A 19,429-nucleotide genomic window follows, 5' to 3' on the forward strand; every position below is an offset into this window, starting at 1 on the left:
ACTGCTTCCCTTCCGAGCCCCAACGTGTGTCCATACAGTAGTTTTCTCCCACATATGGGGTGTCAGCGTACTCATGACAAATTGGACAACAACTTTTGTGGTCCAATTTCTCCTGTTACCCTTGGGAAAATGAAAAAATTGGGGACTAATTGATCATGTTTGTGGAAAAAATACGATTTTTTTATTTTCATGCCCGGGCATTATAAACTTCTGTGAAGCCCTTGGGGGTTCAAAGTGCTCACCACACATCTAGATAAGTTCCTTAGGGGTTCTCGTTTCCAAAATGGGGTCATTTGTGGGTGTTTCCACTGTTTAGGTACCGTATATACTCGAGTATAAGTCGATCCGAGTATAAGTCGACCCCCCTAATTTTGCCACAAAAAACTGGGAGAACTTATTGACTCGAGTATAAGTCTAGGGTGGGAAATGCTCCATAGATTATTCCCCCATATGGTGTCCTCAGAAGAAGCTCCATAGATTGTTCCCCCATATGCTGCCCCCATAAATAGCTCCATAGATTGTTCCCTCATATGCTGCCTCCATAGATTGTTCCCTCATATGCTGCCCTCATGCTGCTGCATGTAAAAATAAAAAAAATGACATACTCGCCTCTCCGTCACTGGGTGTCAGATTCTCACCTGTCCTGTGTCCATGGCTGCTCACCGCTATCTGCACGTCATCAGTCAGTGACGTTCAGACTGCAGGGGGCGCGGCGCGCACTAACCATGTCACCGCGCCCTCTGCTGTCTGAAGTCACTGACCGATGACAGACAGCAGCAAGCAGCCATGGACGCAGGACAGGTGAGTATCACTATACTTACCCGTCCTGACGCTGTCGCTTGAGTCCCCAGCTTCTCGGCGCTCTCTCTTCCTGCATTCAGTGGTCTTGTGATACCGCTCATTAATATGCGCATATTCATGAGTCACCACGTGACCGCTGAAGGCAGGAAGAGAGAGCACGGGGAGAAGCTGGGGGCTCAAGAGACAGCGTCAGGGCGGGTAAGCATGACCTGACACCCCCGCCCCCCCCTCCCCCTCTGACCCCCTTTGTATATGACTCGAATATAAGATGAGAGGGGGACTTTCAGCCCAATTTTTTGGGCTGAAAATCTCGACTTATATTCGAGTATATACGGTACATTAGGGGCTCTCCAAAAGCAACATGACACCCGCAGACCATTCCATCAAAGTCTGCATTCCAAAACGTCACTACTTCCCTTCCGAGCCCTGACGTGTCCATACAGTAGTTTTCTCCCACATATGGGGTGTCAGCGTACTCAGGACAAATTGGACAACAACTTTTGGGGTTCAATTTCTCCTGTTACCCTTGGGAAAATAAAAAAATTGGGGACTAATTGATCATGTTTGTGGAAAAAATACGATTTTTTTATTTTCATGCCCGGGCATTATAAACTTCTGTGAAGCCCTTGGGGGTTCAAAGTGCTCACCTCACATCTAGATAAGTTCCTTAGGGGGTCTAGTTTTCAAAATGGGGTCATTTGTGGGGGGTTTCCACTGTTTAGGTACATTAGGGGCTCTCCAAAGGCAACATGACACCCGCAGACCATTCCATCAATGTCTGCATTCCAAAACATCACTACTTCCCTTCCGAGCCCTGATGTGTGCCCATACAGTAGTTTTCTCCCACATATGGGGTATCAGCGTACTCAGGACAAATTGGACAACAACTTTTGTCATCCAATTTTTCCTGTTACCCTTGGGAAAATAAAAAAAAATGGTGACTAAAAGATCATGTTTGTGGAAAAAATACGAATTTTTTATTTTCACGCCCGGGCGTTATAAACTTCTGTGAAGCACTGGGGGGTTCAAAGTGCTCACCACACATCTAGATAAGTTCCTTAGGGGGTCTAGTTTCCAAAATGGTGTCATTTGTGGGGGGTTTCCACTGTTTTGGTACATCAGGGGTTTTCCAATCGCGACATGATGTCCGATCTCAATTCCAGCCAAAAAACGTCAAATGGCGCTGCTTCCCTTCCGAGCTCTGCCATGCGCCCAAATAGTGGTTTACCCCCACATGTGGGGTATTAGCATACTCAGGACAAATTGCACAATAACTTTTAGGGTCCTGTTACCCTTGGGAAAATAAAAATTGGGGTGAAAAGATCATTTTTGTGGACGCACCTAAAGGGTTAATAAACTTCTTGAATGTGGTTTTGAGCACCTTAAGGGGTGCAGTTTTTAGAATGGTGTCACCATTGGTTATTTTCTATCATATAGACCCCTCAAAGTGGCTTCAAATGTGATGTGGTCCTAAAAATAAAATGGTGTTGCAAAAATGAGAAATCGCTGGTCAACTTTTAACCCTTATAACTTCCTAACAAAAAAAAATTTTGGTTCCAAAATTGTGCTGATATAAAGTAAACATGTGGGAAATGTTAGTTATCAAGTTTTGTGTGCCATATCTCTGTGATTTAAGGGCATAAAAATTCAAAGTTGGAAAATTGTGAAATTTTCAAAAATTTTTGCCAAATTTCCGTTTTTTTTCACAAATAAACGCAAGTTATTTGAATGAAATTTTACCACTACCATGAAGTACAATATGTCACGAGAAAACAATGTCAGAATCACCGGGATCCATGGAAGCATTCCAGAGTTATTACCTCATAAAGGGACAGTGGTCAGAATTGTAAAAATTGGCCCGGTCATGAACGTGCAAACCACCCTTGGGGGGTGAAGGGGTTAATTACATACAGAAGCAGTGTGCCCAGCAGCACAGAGGATTTCAGGAGATGAGTGCGCAGATCTTGTGGGAGGTCGCAGACTGAGAGCCACAAGATGCAAGGAGAGGGGTCCACAGCAGCACAGAGTATTTCAGGAGAGAGGAGGGTGCTGGTTCTATGGGGGGTCTCAGACTAAGAGGCACAGAATGTAAGGATAGAGGTATACAGCAGCACAGAGTATTTAGTAGGAGAGTGCTGATCTTTGTAGGGGATGGTGGCACAGAGTAAAAGATATACGATGAAAGGAACAGGGTTCACAGCAGCCTAGGGTATTTTAGGAAAGGAGTTTGGTGATCTTAAAGGATGCAAGTAACATGGTTCACAGCAGCACAGAGTATTTTTCCTAGATAAGTACTGATCTTGGAGGATGTCTGAAATATTGAAACATAGAATGAAAGGAGCAGGGTACTGAGCTGTACAAGCTGTGTTGGTCAGCAAGGGGAGCACTCCTTATACTGATCTGCACTATCTGATTTGGTCAGCAGGGGGAGCTTTCCTTAAAATGAAATGCATTACCTGTTTAGATTATCCTAAACTGCACTATCTGATTTTACACCAGTGGGAGCGCTCCTTTCACTGAACTGCACTATTGAAAAGGTCAGCAAGGGGAGCTCTTCTTACTCTGATGTGCGCTCTCTTGGTCAGCAAAGGAAGCTCTCCTTATACTGAGCTCCACTATCTGTTTTCACCAGCAGAGGGAGCTCACTTTTTACTGAGCTGTTTTTGGTAAGCAAAGGGAGCTGTCCTTATAATGAACTGCATTATCTGGTATTGCCAGCAGAGGGAGCTTTCCTTATCCCCTTAATGACAGAGCCAATTTGCAGCTTAATGACCAGGCCAACTTTTACAATTCTGACCACTGTCACTTTGAGGTTATAACTCTGGAACGCTTTAATGCATCCCGCTGATTCTGAGACTCTTTTTTCGTGACATATTTTACTTCTTGTTAGGGGTAAAATTTCTCTGACATAACTTGCGTTTATTTATGAAAAAAACAGAAATAAGGTGAAAATTTTAAAAATTTTGCAATTTTCAAACTTTTAATTTTTATGTCCTTAAATCAGAGATGTGACAAAAATTACTTAATAAATAACATTTCCCACTTGTCTACTTTACATCAGCACAATATTGGAACAAAAATTTTTCTTTGTTAGGGAGTTATACGGGTTAAAAGTTGATTAGTGATTTCTCATTTTTACAACAAAATTTACAAAACCATTTTCTTTTAGGGACCACCTCACATTTGAAGTCACTTTGAGGGGACAATATGACAAAATACCCAAAAGTGACACCATTCTAAAAACTGCACCCCTCAAGGTGCTCAAAACCACATTCAAGAAGTTTATTAACCCTTTTATGTGCTTCACAGGAACTGAAGCAATGTGTGGAAGAGGCAAATAAACATTTAACTTTTTTACAAACATTTTACTTCAGAACCAGTTTATTTTTATTTTCACAAGAGTAAAAAGAGAAAATGAACCACAAAACTTATTGTGCAATTTCTCCGGAAAACGCCGATACTCCATATGTGGGGGTAAACCACTGTTTGGGCGCAAGGCAGAGCTTGGAACCGAAGGAGCGCCATTTGACTTTTTCAATGCAGAATTGGCTGGAATTGAGATTGGACGCCATGTTGTGTTTGAAGAACCCCTGATGTGCCTAAACAGTGGAAACCCCCCACAAGTGACCCCATTTTGGAAACTAGACCCCCCAAGGAGCTTATCTAGATGTGTGGTGAGCACTTTGAACCCCCAATTGCTTCACAGAAGTTTGTAACGCAGAGCCGTGAAAATAAAAAAATCACATTTTTTTTTTTCCTCAAATGATTTTTTAGCCCACTATTTTTTATTTTCCCAAGGGTACCAGGAGAAATTGGACCACAAAAGTTGTTATGCAATTTGTCCTGAGTACGCTAATACCCCATATGTGGGGGGGAACCACTGTTTGGGTGCATGGCAGAGCTCAGAAGGGAAGGAGCACCATTTTGGAATGCAGACTTTGATGGAATGTTCTGCGGGCATCATGTTGCGTATGCAGAGCCCCTGATGTGTCTAACCAGTAGAAATCCCCCACAAGTGACCCCATTTTGGAAACTAGACCCGCCCCAAGGAGTAGAGTTGAGTGAAACGGGTCGGTCAAATTCAAAATCGCCGACTTTAGCTAAAGTCGGGTTTCGCCGATTGAAACCCGACCATAGCGTGAGGTCGGCCATGAGGTCGCCCAGCCAAGCACCAAAGTCACGTTTCAAATAATGCTTCCAGCGCCTTTTCTCAGCCAATGATGGAGGACGCACACTGTGGGCAACGTGATGACATGGGCAGTGGCCACCACCATCTTAGAGAAGGGCATTGAAGTGATTGGCTGGCTTTGTGTGGCGTCACAGTGGCTATAAAAGGCCGTGACCGCCGACCGCCATCTTACTTCTGCTGATCTTAGAGTAGGGAGAGGTGCTGCTGCTGATTCTGAATAGGGAGAGCGTTACGCAGGGAAGAAGAAAAAATATTGCTTCTGCTAATAGCGCTTTTCACTGTACAGTTAGTGTGCAGTGAAAGGGGAGGATTTTTGTTGTGTGCATCAGTGCTGGTGGTGATTAGGCAGCCTTTTAAGGCTACCTGATAGCTGCATTGCTGTGTGCACAATGCTGTTCAAACTGCTTTTTTCAAAGCACTCCAACTTTTATTATTTTGTTCTGGTGAGTTACCGAGCGTTCATTTTTTCACACACCGTATAGCGGTGTACGCTCCTCACACACTACCGTGTACCGGCTGGTATCACGGACAAATACAAGCTATCTGTGTGTTACTCTGGGAAAAAAAGCCGAGATTTTCCAGTTTTCCAGACCTACACCTTCTCAAGCTGTCCGCTTTTCAAACAGTTTCGTATATCTGCTGTTTGATTACGGTCAAAACTATCCAGAGACAGCGTGTGTCACTCCGTATAAAAATAGACGGAGATTGACAATTTTCCATACAGACACCGTATAGTGGTGTACGCTCCTCACACACTACCGTGTACCGACTGGTAACACGGACAAATACAAGCTATCTGTGTGACTCTGGAAAAACAAACCGAGGAGATTTTCCATTTTTTCAGACCTACACCTTATAGAGCTGTCTACTTTTCAAACAGTTTTGTATATCTGCTGTTTGATAACGGTCAAAACTATACAGAGACAGCATGTGTCACTCCATATAAAAATAGACGGAGACTGACAATTTTCCATACAGACGCCGTATAGAGCTGTCTGATTCTCAAACAGTATTGTATATCTGCCATTCGCATTACAGTCACATCTATACAGAGTCAGCGTCTGTGTGTGACACTCCGTAAATACATATATGGAGATTGTTAGTTACACAAAAAACGTATACAGCTGTACACTTCTGATACAGTTCCGTATATCTGCTTGTTGGATTACGGTCAAATACATACTGGGAGAACGTCAGTGACTAACAAAATATATACGTAGATTTAATTTTTTTAATACACCTTACACAGCTGGACGCTCCTCATACAGTACCATCTCTCTGCTTGTATTTTTGGTACATTTTCCCAAAAAATGAGGAAGTATGGTGGAAGAGGGCCGCGGACGTGGGCCGGGGGGCGCAGCTGGTACTGATGGTGGTGGTGCATCGGCTGGTTCTGGCAAAAGCACAATAGCAGCTAAGGCAGGAGGTGTGGAGCCTGCGTCATCATCTGGCCCAAGAAGGCCAGTAAGGTTCCCATTTCTTGGAGTAGGAAAACCGCTTTTAAAGCCGAAGCATAAGGAACAGGTTTTGGCGTACATTGCCGAAACAGCCACCAGCTCTATTGCCTCCTCTTCTGAACGTTTGAAAGCTGCAAGAACGGAGTCGTCAGTGCAGGGTTCTGGTCAGAAAAAACACCTTTCCTTGTGTCCTTCACCCCCACCAAAAGTTAAGGATGCTGCAGCCCACACTTCAGATTACTCTATGGAGCTCGTTTCACATACCATGCCTGGGTTATCCAGTCAAATCCTGAATTCCCCAGTCCAAGATGAATCTGACATGGAGTGCACTGATGCACAGCCACTGCTAGATGATTCTGCTGGTACATTGACCCAGAGTACTACATTGCCCTCGCAGTCTACTGAGCCAGAATCTGACCCTGATGAAACTCAGGTGCCCCTTCCCGCATACTATACCACCTTACACGGTGACAGAGGAAGGTAAAGAGGAAGGTGCAGATGACTTTGAAGAGGAGGTGAAGGATGACCCAGTTCTTGACCCGGATTGGCATCCATTGGGGGAGGAGGGTGGCACTGGCAATAGTTCAGATAAGGAGAAGGATCCGCAGCAGGCATTGACATTGTGACAGTGGTTATCTAGCAGGCCCATAGCTGTCCAAAAACGTGGACCAAAAACTAAGAGTTGCAGGACAGCTTGGGCAGACGGTCAGCTTAGCACAGCGTGCAAGGCCAGAAAATGTATACCATAGTAGGAAGAGTGCAGTGTGGCACTTCTTTGTCCAAAATCCTACTGATGAGGCAAAGGTTACCTGTAAGAAGTGCGGAAGGACCTTTAGCCGAGGTAAACAACTCCGAAATTTGAATACCAGTTGCATGCTTAGACATTTAACCAACATGCACTTGCAAGCATGGACGGACTACAAATCCTCAGGTAGCGCATGTGCACCTGCTCCGACTGAAGGTAGCCAGCAATGCTACATCGCTTCCCCCACTGTAAGACCACCGCCACCGTTAAGTACACCACCAGCACTAAATGTTGAAGTGTCGTCGCAAGGCCAAAGCACTCAGGGAATCACAATAGTTTTGCAACACAACACTGAATCTAGGACATCACCACTAATACCATCACCAACCCCCTCTCACTCCATCCGGTCCACCGCTACTTCACCCATATGCAGCTCTCCAGTCCAGCTCGCCCTACCAGACACTCTGAGTAGGAAAAGAAAGTACTCATCCTCTCATCTGCGTACTGTTGTGAGTTCATTTTTTCCCTTCACCATTGAGGTCTGATGAACTCCCTCCTCTAGTGAAGGAAGGTAGTGAGACTGATTACCAAACACCTGGGCAGCTAGATGATGACTGGGTGGCTGGAATTGAGGACTGGATATAAGGCTGCCAACGCCCTTCTTCCTGGCTGGTGATTTTCCTGCTGGATTCTTGGAGACCAGTCTGATTCCTGCATCTCAAAGCTAAGTTTTTCTGCTCTTCTTTGTACTCTTCAGTTTTGTTTTTGTTTTGCCTTGTTTTTTTTGGGAGTTCTGCCATCCCAGGCCGGGGGTGAGCTGAACTCCATTTTTGTCTCTGATCTGTTATTTTGCTCTGTCTTCAGAATATACCTGAGTGCTGATATAGTCTTTTGAAGCCTAGCGACTTCAGGGCCTGTTTTTCCTATCAGTCGGTTGGCTCATTTTGATAGGGTTTTTGCGGATGGCAGACAGCAGCTTTCCTATCCTGTCCTATGTAGTTAGCTTGGGCCCCATCATTTGCTCAACCTATCTTTCTATCTGTGTTAGTGTTTTCATCTTGCTTCACCATCATTATATGTTGGGGGCTGCCTATTTCTTTGGGGTCTGCTCTGGGGCAGTTTAGTTTTTCCCCTTTCTGTCTTTAGGCTATATAGTTCTCCGGCTGTGATCGAGGGGTCTAGGGCACCGTAGGAACCCCCCACGGCTACTGCTAGTTGTTGTGGATAGGTTCAGGGGTCTGCAATCCGATGTTCCCTCTGGTCTTGACGATTCTATGTCATTAGCCATTCAGGTGGATCGGCGTTTACGTGAACGCAAAACTACACGAGAGATGTTACCACCTGTTGAACAAATGTCTGAACCTATGCAATGTGATAGAGTTTTGTCTAGGGCGCAATGTCAGGAGTTCAGAAGGCGTAATAAGATGTGTGTTTTTTTTTTTTGTTTTTTTTTTGTGGAGATGCCTCGCATATTATTTCTGTCTGCCCTAAACGAGAGAAACGTTGTGCACACACGTTTTCTGTGGGTGGTGTTCAACCTAAGTTTCTTCTGGCAATTACTCTGATCTGCTCCCTGTCCACATTTTCCGCCAAGGCTTTTGTGGATTCAGGAGCAGCTCTGAACCTGATGGACTTGGATTTTGCTAAACGTTGTGGATTTCCTATGACACCTCTGCGGACGCCTATCCCTTTGAGGGGTATTGATGCTACTCCTTTGGCGAAGAATAAACCTCAGTTTTGGACCCAGGTGGTAATGCGGGTCGCCCCAGACCAAGAGAATTGCAGATTTTTGGTGTTGCATAATTTGCATGATACCATTGTTCCGGGGTTTCCCTGGTTGCAAATCCATAATCCAGTTCTGGATTGGAAATCTTTGTCTGTGGTGAGTTGGGGTTGTCGGTGTGCCCTTAGTGATGCTCCTGTTTTCTCCACCTCTCCCCAGTCACATGATGTTCCTGACTATTTGGCTGACTTTTATGATGTATTTAGTGAGAATGAGTCTGCGTCTTTGCCTCCTCATAGGAGTTATGACTGTGCTATTGAGCTGAACCCGGGGTGTAAATTTCCCAAGGGTCGGCTCTTCAATTTATCTGTACCCGAGCACGAGGCTATGCGATCCTATATTAAGGAGGCATTGGAGAAGGGTCATATTAGACCATCCTCTTCACCCTTGGGTGCTGGGTTTTTTTTCGTGGCTAAATAGGATGGTTCATTAAGGCCTTGTATTGACTATCGTGCCCTCAACAAAATGACTGTTAAATATCAGTATCCGTTACCCCTGATTTCTGATCTATTCTCCAGAGTTAAAGGTGCTTGCTGGTTTACCAAGCTTGACCTCAGGGGGGCGTATAATCTTATTCGCATTAAGCATGGGGATGAATAGAAGGCAGCGTTTAATACTCCGGAGGGACATTTTGAGTACCTGGTGATGCCTTTTGGGCTCACTAATGCCCCTTCTGTCTTCCAGTGCTTCATGAACGATATATTCCGAGACTTTGTGGATACATTTTTGATTATCTATCTGGATGATATTTTGATCTACTCCAAGAATTGGGACTCTCATGTGGAACATGTTCGGACTGTGTTCCGGATTTTGAGGGAGAATTCCCTGTATGTCAAGGGATTGAAATGCCTTTTTGGGGCACAGAGGATTTCATTTTTGGGATTTATTTTGTCTCCGTCAACTATTGAAATGGACCTGGCCAAGGTACAGGCCATTTATGATTGGGTTCAGCCCACTTCTTTGAAGGCCCTCCAGAAGTTTTTGGGTTTTGCTAATTTTTATCGGAAATTTATAGCTAATTTTTCTGGTATTGCCAAGCCATTGACGGATTTGACTAGGAAGGGTGCTGATGTGCTGAGTTGGTCTCCGGAGGCTGTTTCTTCCTTTCAGGAGCTGAAGCGAAGATTCACTTCTGCTCCGGTTTGGCGGCAACCTGATGTCTTACTCCCGTTTCAGGTGGAGGTGGACGCTTCTGGATTGGTGCAGGAGCGGTGTTGTCCCAAAAAGATCCTGTGACATCTAAAATGAATCCTTATGCTTTCTTTTCCTGAAAGTTCTCTCCATCCGAACGTAACTATGATGTGGGGAATCGGGAACTGTTGGCCATGAAATGGGCATTTGAGGAGTGGAGACATTGGTTGGAGGGAGCCAAACACCAAGTCGTGGTCCTTACTGACAGCAAGAATTTGATTTACCTGGAGTCGGCCAAGCGCTTGAATCCTAGACAGGCTAGGTGGGCCTTGTTTTTCACACGTTTTGATTTTGTGGTCTTTTCTTCCGGGCACTAAGAATCTCAAGGCAGACGCCCTCTCTAGGAGTTTCCTTGCTGATTCTCCTGTTGTGACTAAGCCTGCTACCATCTTAGGCGAGGGGGTAGTTCTTTCTGCCATCTTGCCCGATTTGAGACGTGCTCTGGAAGAGTTTCAGGAGGACAAACCTGAGTGTTGTCCCAGTGGAAAGTTGTATGTTCCTGACCAGTGGAGGAAGAGAGTGATGTCTGAAGTTCATTGCTCTGCATTGGCTGGTCATCCAGGTATTTTTGGTACTAGAGATCTGGTGAGTCGATCTTTTTGGTGGCCCACCTTGTCTCGTGATGTCAGGAATTTTGTGCAGCCCTGTGGGACTTGCTCCCGGTCTAAACCTTGTTCTCGCTCTAGTGGCTTGTTGATGCCTTTGCCTGTGCCCAGGAGGCCATGGACCCATATTTCAATGGATTTTATCTCTGATATGCCTGTCTCTCAGAGAATGACTGTTATTTGGGTGATTTGTGATAGGTTCTCTAAGATGGTTCATCTTGTACCACTCCCTAAGTTGCCATCTTCCTCTGAGTTGGTGCCCTTGTTTTTGCAACAGGTGGTTTGCTTGCATGGGATTCCTGAGAACATTGTATCTGACAGAGGAGTTCAGTTTGTGTCTAGATTTTGGAGGACTTTCTGTTCCAAGCTGGGAATTCAGTTGTCCTTCTCCTCTGCGTTTCACCCTCAGACCAATGGGCAGACGGAGAGAACAAACCAGACTTTGGAGTCGTATTTGAGATGTTTTATTTCTGCCGATCAGGATGATTGGGTTTCATTTTTGCCCTTGGCCGAATTTGCTTTAAATAATAGAGCTAGTTCTGCCACTTTGATGTCACTTTTTTTTTGTAACTTTGGTTTTCACCCTCGATTTTCTTCAGGGCAGGTGGAGCCTTCTGCCTGCCCAGGTGTTGACACTGTGGTGGAGAGAATGCACCAGGTCTGGGACCAAGTAGTGGATAAGTTGTCTCTCTCCCAGGAAAAGGCCTAGCGGTTTTCCAACCGGCGTAGGACCGTTGGTCCCCAGTTTAAGGTGGGTGATATGGTTTGGTTGTCATCAAAAAATATCGCTATGAAGGTGGCTTCTCCTAAGTTTAATCCTAGATTTATTGGACCTTACAAGATTTTGGAGATTATTAATCCGGTCTCTTTTCGGTTGGCTCTTCCTGTCACATTTAAAATTCATAATGTGTTTCATAAGTCCTTGTTGAAGAGGTTTGTTGAACCAGTAGTTCCTGTGGTGGCACCTCCTGACCCTATATTGGTTGAAGGTAACATGGAATGAGGTAGAGAAGATACTGGATTCCCGTCTGGCTAGACGGAGACTCCAGTATTTGGTTAAGTGGAAGGGTTATGGTCAGGAGGATAATTCCTGGGTCTCTGCCTCTGATATTCATGCTGAAAGATTGGTGCGTGCCTTTCATCGGGCTCACCCGGATCGCCCTGGTGGCATGGATGAGGGTTTGGTGACCCCTCCTCAAGGGGGAGGAACTGTTGTGAGTTCATTTTTCCCTTCACCATTGAGGTCTGATGAACTCCCTCTAGTGAAGGAAGGTAGTGAGACTGATTACCAAACACCTGGGCAGCTAGATGATGACTGGGTGGCTGGAATTGAGGACTGGATATAAGGCTGCCAACGCCCTTCTTCCTGGCTGGTGATTTTCCTGCTGGATTCTTGGAGACCAGTCTGATTCCTGCATCTCAAAGCTAAGTTTTTCTGCTCTTCTTTGTACTCTTCAGTTTTGTTTTTGTTTTGCCTTGTTTTTTTTTGGGAGTTCTGCCATCCCAGGCCGGGGGTGAGCTGAACTCCATTTTTGTCTCTGATCTGTTGTTATTTTGCTCTGTCTTCAGAATATACCTGAGTGCTGATATAGTCTTTTGAAGCCTAGCGACTTCAGGGCCTGTTTTTCCTATCAGTCGGTTGGCTCATTTTGATAGGGTTTTTGCGGATGGCAGACAGCAGCTTTCCTATCCTGTCCTATGTAGTTAGCTTGGGCCCCATCATTTGCTCAACCTATCTTTCTATCTGTGTTAGTGTTTTCATCTTGCTTCACCGTCATTATATGTTGGGGGCTGCCTATTGCTTTGGGGTCTGCTCTGGGGCAGTTTAGTTTTCCCCTTTCTGTCTTTAGGCTATATAGTTCTCCGGCTGTGATCGAGGGGTCTAGGGCACCGTAGGAACCCCCCCCACGGCTACTGCTAGTTGTTGTGGATAGGTTCAGGGGTCTGCAATCCGATAGCTGCCTACCTCTCTGGTTTTCTGGACTTAGCTGGTATTTTGTTTTTTCCTCCTTCGGTGACTCATCATAACAGCGTACACTGTGTTTGAACGCCTACATTGCCAAACTAATCTCATTATAGATGATGCCCTACCGTTTGGTTGAAAGCGAAGCTTTCCACGAGCTCATGGCCTACGCAGTCCCACGCTATGACCTACCCAGTCGGCACTTCTTTTCTCGAAAAGCCTTCCCAGCCATCCACCTGCATGTGAAACACTGCATTGTCCATGCACTCAAGCAATCAGTGAGTGGAAAGGTGCACATCACAACAGATGAATGGTCCAGTAGGCATGGCCAGGACAGTTACGTGTCCATCACTGCGCACTGGTTTAATGTGGTGGATGCAGGCTCCACAGGGGACAGTGCTGCCTATCCCACGGTATAGGAAACAGTTGGCTGTAGGCTTTTGACCCTCCTCCTCCTTCTCCTCCAGAAGCGAAAGCTCGTCCACAGAGCGCAGTCGCACGAGCACTACATCCGCAACTGGCAGTGTTGCACACGAGGTGTCCCACTATCGAACAGCTAGTGGTAAGCGTCAGCAGGCTGTGTTAAAGATGATGTCTTTGGGCGACAACAGACACACTGCGGAGATACTGGCCGACTACTTGCAGCGACAAACTGAGTCAAGGCTGGGCAGTCTACATCTTGAGCCAGGCAAGGTAGTCAGTGATAACGACCGAAATTTTGTGGCAGCCATAGCCCGTGCAAAACTCACACACATAGCTTGCCTGGCTCACACTTTGAATCTGGTGGTGCAGTGCTTCCTTAATAATTATCCAGAGTTAACATCCCTGCTCCATAAGGTGCAAAGACTGTGCTCGCACATCCGTCGCTCAAACGTCCACTCCAGTCGTATGCAGAAGCTGCAGCGATTGCTCCACCTCCCCAAGCACCACCTCATCATAGACATTGCAACAAGGTGGAACTCCACCCTGCACATAGTTGAGAGGCTGCGCGAACAGAGGCAGTCTGTAATGCATTTGTGGGAGGATACACGGGCAGGCAGTTTGAGGGAAGACATGGAATTGTGGGGTGTGCAGTGGTCAAAGCTGAAAGATCTCTGTAAAGTCCTTCAGTGTTTTGAGGAATGCACTCGGCTGGTAAGCGCAGACGACGCCATCATAAGCATGAGCATTCCACTTATGCGTCTGCTCATGCAAAGTTTGACGCACATTAAGGAACTGGCGTCTGCAGCGGAGGAGGAACAGGAGGAGGGGGACAGAAGCCTTGCTGACAGTCAGCCATTGTCTGGTCTGGGAACTGTCCTGGATGAGATGGAGGAAGACGAGGAGGATGAGGGGGATGATTATTTTGGGCAGGAGGATGCTTCTCAGGGGGCAAGAGAAAATGTTGGTGTTCCAAGGTCATGTGGATTTGCCAGAATATGCTCCTCCACCCAGCAGTGGCAGTGCATTATGGACACCTGGAACATTTTCCTACATGTTCGATTATGCCATGCAGATCCTAAAAAGGGACCCCCGCATTGCCAAAATGATGAAGGATGACGACTAATGGCTAGCCAGCATCCTGGATCCACGCTACAAAGGCAAATTACACAACATCATGCCACAGGAGAACCTAGAGATAATATTGGCTAACAAACAAGCAACTCTGGTAAACCATTTGTTTGAGGCTTTCCCAGCACACAGCAGCGGTGCTGGTTCTCCCACGAGCCGTAGTGGGTACAATGGAAGAGGTGTTCATGGTGCACACAGTGGTGTTGGAGACAGGGGTTTAATGACCATGTTGTGGAATGATTTCTCAAGTACCGCTCACACGACTGCTAATACTGCATCGATTACAAGTGACAGGAGACAGCAGTTGTCAACTATGGTTACAAACTACTTCTCCCATATCGATGTTCTCCCTCACAGGTCATTCCCCTTTGATTATTGGACCTCTAAACTGGACACCTGGCCTGAATTGGCACACTATGCCTTAGAGGCGTTCGCTTGCCCTGCTGCTAGTGTTTTATCTGAAAGTGTCTTCAGTGCTGCTGGATCAATCCTGACAGAAAAAAGGACCCGTCTGTCGACTCAAAATGTTGATGATCTAACCTTCATTAAAATGAACCATGCATGGGTTTCAAAGGATTTTGTCCCACCTTCCCCTGATGACACATAGGTTGCCAGAAAACTGCCTCGCTTTTGTCCTCCTCTTCCTCGGACTTGCCTAATTCCACTATTTGCAGCAGCTGAATGTCCAGCCTACACATCAACATATGCCATTTTTTTAAACCTCCCTAACTGTGCTGCCCACCCCCCCAAGGGCTGGGGTCAACACCTGGCGCACCCGGGAAAGTGCCATTGCTCTGAACAGGTGGATGGGCCCACGATGGCCGACGACACTGGCACAGGGTCCCTCATCGTACAATACAGTGTCTCTGATGTTGGGGGGCCCACTGGCCGTCAGACACACCAGTGTACTATGAGGGGCCCTGTGCCAGTACCGTCACCCACGAGTGTGCCCCCCTGCTTGGTCATGGCCACAGCACTTGCCAGTTGCAATACTTGCCTCTCCCTGCTCCACCGCTGTGTAGTCTGGTCAGTTAAATCCTTCACAGGGACAGCCACAAGAAATTTGGTGTATTGATTGATGATGGTTAAGATGTAGCTATGGCCTGTCCTGGTGGTGTCTACCTTCAGATGATCAATGGCTACCATTTGTAATGGACGTCAACTTACAAGCGGATGCAGTGGTGCTTTATGATCACCTTTCACAGTTGTGATAGTCACAGACATGAGACATTCCTGCCACCATTTTTCAATGTCTCCTCTCATGCCAATCCAATAGAATTGCCAACGGCCTGTGGCTTCTGTCTTTTGCACTCCAAAATGGCCAGACACATCATTATATGCAGTGAAGACCATGTCTACATCTCTCTCTGTGATCACAATTTGATGGAGATGAGTAACGGTGATGTGATCCACGCTACTGCGATAAAGCAATCCTTTCTTCACAAAGAACCATTTTCGCTGTCTCCACAGACACAGTAATTGAGGATCTGCATCGCCTCTGCAACATCTACCGGGAGGTTTAGCTGCGATGAGTAATTCCCAAATTTCGACTAACACTCGACTTTCCGTCTGTACTTGTATCCATGTAGTTTCCAGTAGCGGAGAGTCTGGACTGGCTTACTGAGATTTAAATCTTCGTATATATATCAAAGTACCACAACACTGTATACTGTTGTACGCTTCGAATACCTTTCCCTTTTTCTACTTTTTAAATTCTGATGTAATACATAGTGAGCCTGTGAGTGTCTGTGTCTGACTCCGGAAGTATAGACGGAAATTTACAATTAACCCTAGACTGGATACACCTGGTATGTGCTGATACAGTACCTTTGTTCAAAATTTTTTATTACGGTATCATCCATAGTGAGTGAGCGTGTGTGGTTTACGCCTTCTATATATACGGTGAATCGGAGATACCATTTTTTACCCTATACTCGATGCAGCTTGTATGTTATACAGTACCTGTGTTCGACATTTAGTATTACGGTCAAATCCATACTGAGTGAGCGTCTGAGAGTGACTACGAGACTATGTATACGGAGATTTCAATTGTACCCTATAATATATATACTTGCTATCTTGTTATCCAGTACCTTTTTTACACCATTTTTTATTATGGTCTAACCCAGACTGAGTGAGCATCCGAAAATGTACCGAGATTTCAAATTTGGCCAACATTGTATACACCCGTACGCTTTTGATACAGTAACCTTTTTTGCTATTTAGATTCTGATGTAATCCATAATGAACATGTGAACGTTTGTCTGTTAATCCAGAAATATATTTGGAGCTTTAAGATTACCCCAACACTGTATAAAGCTGTTACATTACCCATTTACAGCTTTTCATATTCTTGTGTTTATCCATACTGGGCCTGAGAGCGTTTGTGTCTGCCTCCTGAAATATATACGGAGATTCATAATGTTTATACTATACTATATATACCTTGTATCTGGTGATACAGTACCCTTTTTCACCTTTTTATTTTAGTGGGTAATCCATACTGAGGCTGTGAGCGTCTGTGTGTGACTCATGAAATATATACGGAGATTTACTGTTATCCCTAGACTGCATAGAGCTGTACGCTTCTGATACAGTACCATATATCTGCTGGTATTTTGGGTCCATTTTCCAAAACATGAAGTATGGTGGAAGAGGATGCGGACGTGGGCGTGGGGGGCCACCTGGTACTGATGATGGTGGTGGTGCATCTGCTGGTAGTGCCAAAAACACAAAAGCAGCTAAGGCAGGAGGTGTTGAGCCTGCGTCATGGTGTAGCTCTGGAAGGCCTGTAAGGCTCCCTTTTCTGGGAGTAGGTAGACTGCTTTTAAAGCCGGAGCATCAGGAACTGTTTTTGGCTTACATTGCTGAAACAGCCTCCAGCTCTATCGCCTCCTCTTCTGAAGTTTAAAAAAATGCAAGCACTGAGTCGTCAGTGCAGGCTTCTGGTCAGGAGCAACCCCTTTCCTTGTGTCCTTCACCCACACCAAAAGTGAAGGATGCAGCACACACTTCAGATTACTCCATGGAGCTCTTTTCACATACCATGCCTGGGTTAATTAAAAATGGGGCCCATCATATACTGGAGCATTCCAAATGGGGGACATCGGACACTGGAGCATCATTTACGGGGCCCATTATACAGTGGAGCACTAGAAATGGAGCCCATTATATATGGAGCATTATTAGGGCCCATCATACACTGGAGCATCATCAATGAGGCCCATCATATACTGGAGCATTATAAAAAGTGCAATCCCACACTTGTTTTTTGTTTTTCTTTTCACCATGTTCACTAAATACTAAAGCTGACCAGCCATTATTATTCTCCAGGTCATTACGAGTTCATAGACACCAAACATGTCTAGTTTCTTGGTTATCTGGTGAAAAAAAAATCCAAACTTTGTTAAAAAAATAAATAAAATAAAATAAAAGCGCCATTTTCCAATACCCGTAGCGTCTCCATTTTTCACGATCTTGGTCTGGGTGAGGGCTTATTTTTTATACGCTGAGCTGATGCGTTTGATACCATTTATATGCAGATACGATCTTTTGATCGCCCGTTATTGCATTTTAATGTAATGTCGCGTTGACCAAAAAACGTAATTCTGGCGTTTTGACTTTTTTTTTTTTTCGCTACGCCGTTTAGTGATCGGGTTTATCCTTTTTTTAATTGATAGGGCGATTCTGAATGTGGTGATACCTAATATGTATATGTGTGATTTTTCTTTTATTATTTTATTTTGAATGGGGCGAAAGGAGGGGTGATTTGAACTTTTGTATTTTTAAAAAAATTTTACATATTTTTAAACGTTATTTTTTTTACTTCTGGCATGCTTCAATAGTCTAGATGCTGCCATAACCCGATCGGCTCTGCTACATATAGGCGATGATCAGATCACCTGTATGTAGCTGAATTACTCACTTGCTACAAGCACTGACCACTGGGTGGCGCACACAACAAGCTGGCAGTGACAACCATAGAGGTCTCCAAGACACCTCCGGTTTTCATGCCAATCCACCATTGACCTGCGATCACGTGACAGGGCCACTGGTGGATGGATTTCCATCATGATGGCTGGAAGCGCACGTTAAATGTCAGTTTGCCAGCAGCATTAAACGGGTTAATAGCCGCGAGTGTATTGCAATTATACTGAACTCCAAAATCTGATTTGGTCAGCAGGTGGAGCTCTCCTTAAACTGAGATGCATTACCAGTTTTCATCAGCAAAGCGAGCACTTCTTACACTGAGAAGCACTATAAATTTTGGTCATCAAGGGGAGCTATCCTTATAGAGAGCTGCATTATTTGGTTTTGTCAGCTTTGGAGCTTTCTTTATTTTGAGCTGCACTATCTGATTTGGTCACCACAGGGAGCTCTCCTTTGTCTGAGGTGCGCTATCTGTTTTGGTCAGCAGAGGGAGCTTCCTTAAACTGAGATGGGCTACCAGTTTTGATCAGCAGGTGTAGCTCTGCAGATACCGAAAAGCACATTCTGCTTTGTTCAGCAGGGAGAGCTCTCTTTATATTTAACTGCTTTCTCAGAAGGAGGAGATCTTTATACTGAGATGCACTATCTGTTTTGGTCAGTAGTGTGATCTCTCTTATACTGAACTGCACTCTCTGATTTCTTCAGCAGGTGGAGCACTCCTAATACTGAATTGCACTATCTGGTTAGGTCAACAGGGGGAGCGCTCCTTAAACTGAACAATCTGATTTGTTCAGCAGAGGGAGTTTTCCATAAAGGGAAGGTGCCATCAAAAAAAAATGTTTCAATTGCAAAAATGTAAAGTATTAAATGTTTTGATTTGTTTTTCCAATATTATCATATTTTTTAATGGAGTAAAATATGAAAAATATTTTAAAAAGTTTGATATGTTCCACTTTGAAACACTAGGGGGGCAGCTGCTGGAATTTGAAATGAAAACCTACAGCTGGTATGTTTTAGGTTGTGCTGAAAATGTGGGCTGGAGCTGCTCCATGTGTGTGATGTCTCCTCCCCCCTCCTGTTTTTGGTGTTTACAAAAGGACAAAGACAATGAAGTTTAGGATCAGTCACAGATTGGAGCCATTTTGTTGTAGATGAAAAGTGATGCCTACACAAAACTACGTGCAGATCCTTATGCAGCAAGGTATAAGGTCTGA

General features: G+C 45.0%; 1 protein-coding gene across 1 annotated transcript in view; it reads left to right on the forward strand.

Annotated features, from left to right (window-relative positions):
* Positions 1 to 920: 920 nt before the first annotated feature.
* Positions 921 to 19,429, forward strand: part of LOC141088646 (pulmonary surfactant-associated protein D-like) — a 263,348-nt gene continuing 244,839 nt past the window's right edge. Inside the window, exon 1 of the mRNA XM_073574789.1 lies at positions 921 to 999. The gene's annotated coding sequence lies outside the window, so the exon portion shown is untranslated. The remainder of the gene's footprint in view (positions 1,000 to 19,429) is intronic.

The sequence above is a fragment of the Dendrobates tinctorius genome, unplaced genomic scaffold (genome assembly GCF_039654945.1).
Source record: "Dendrobates tinctorius isolate UK_male_01 unplaced genomic scaffold, ASM3965494v1 ptg000040l, whole genome shotgun sequence".
Lineage (NCBI taxonomy): Eukaryota > Metazoa > Chordata > Amphibia > Anura > Dendrobatidae > Dendrobates > Dendrobates tinctorius.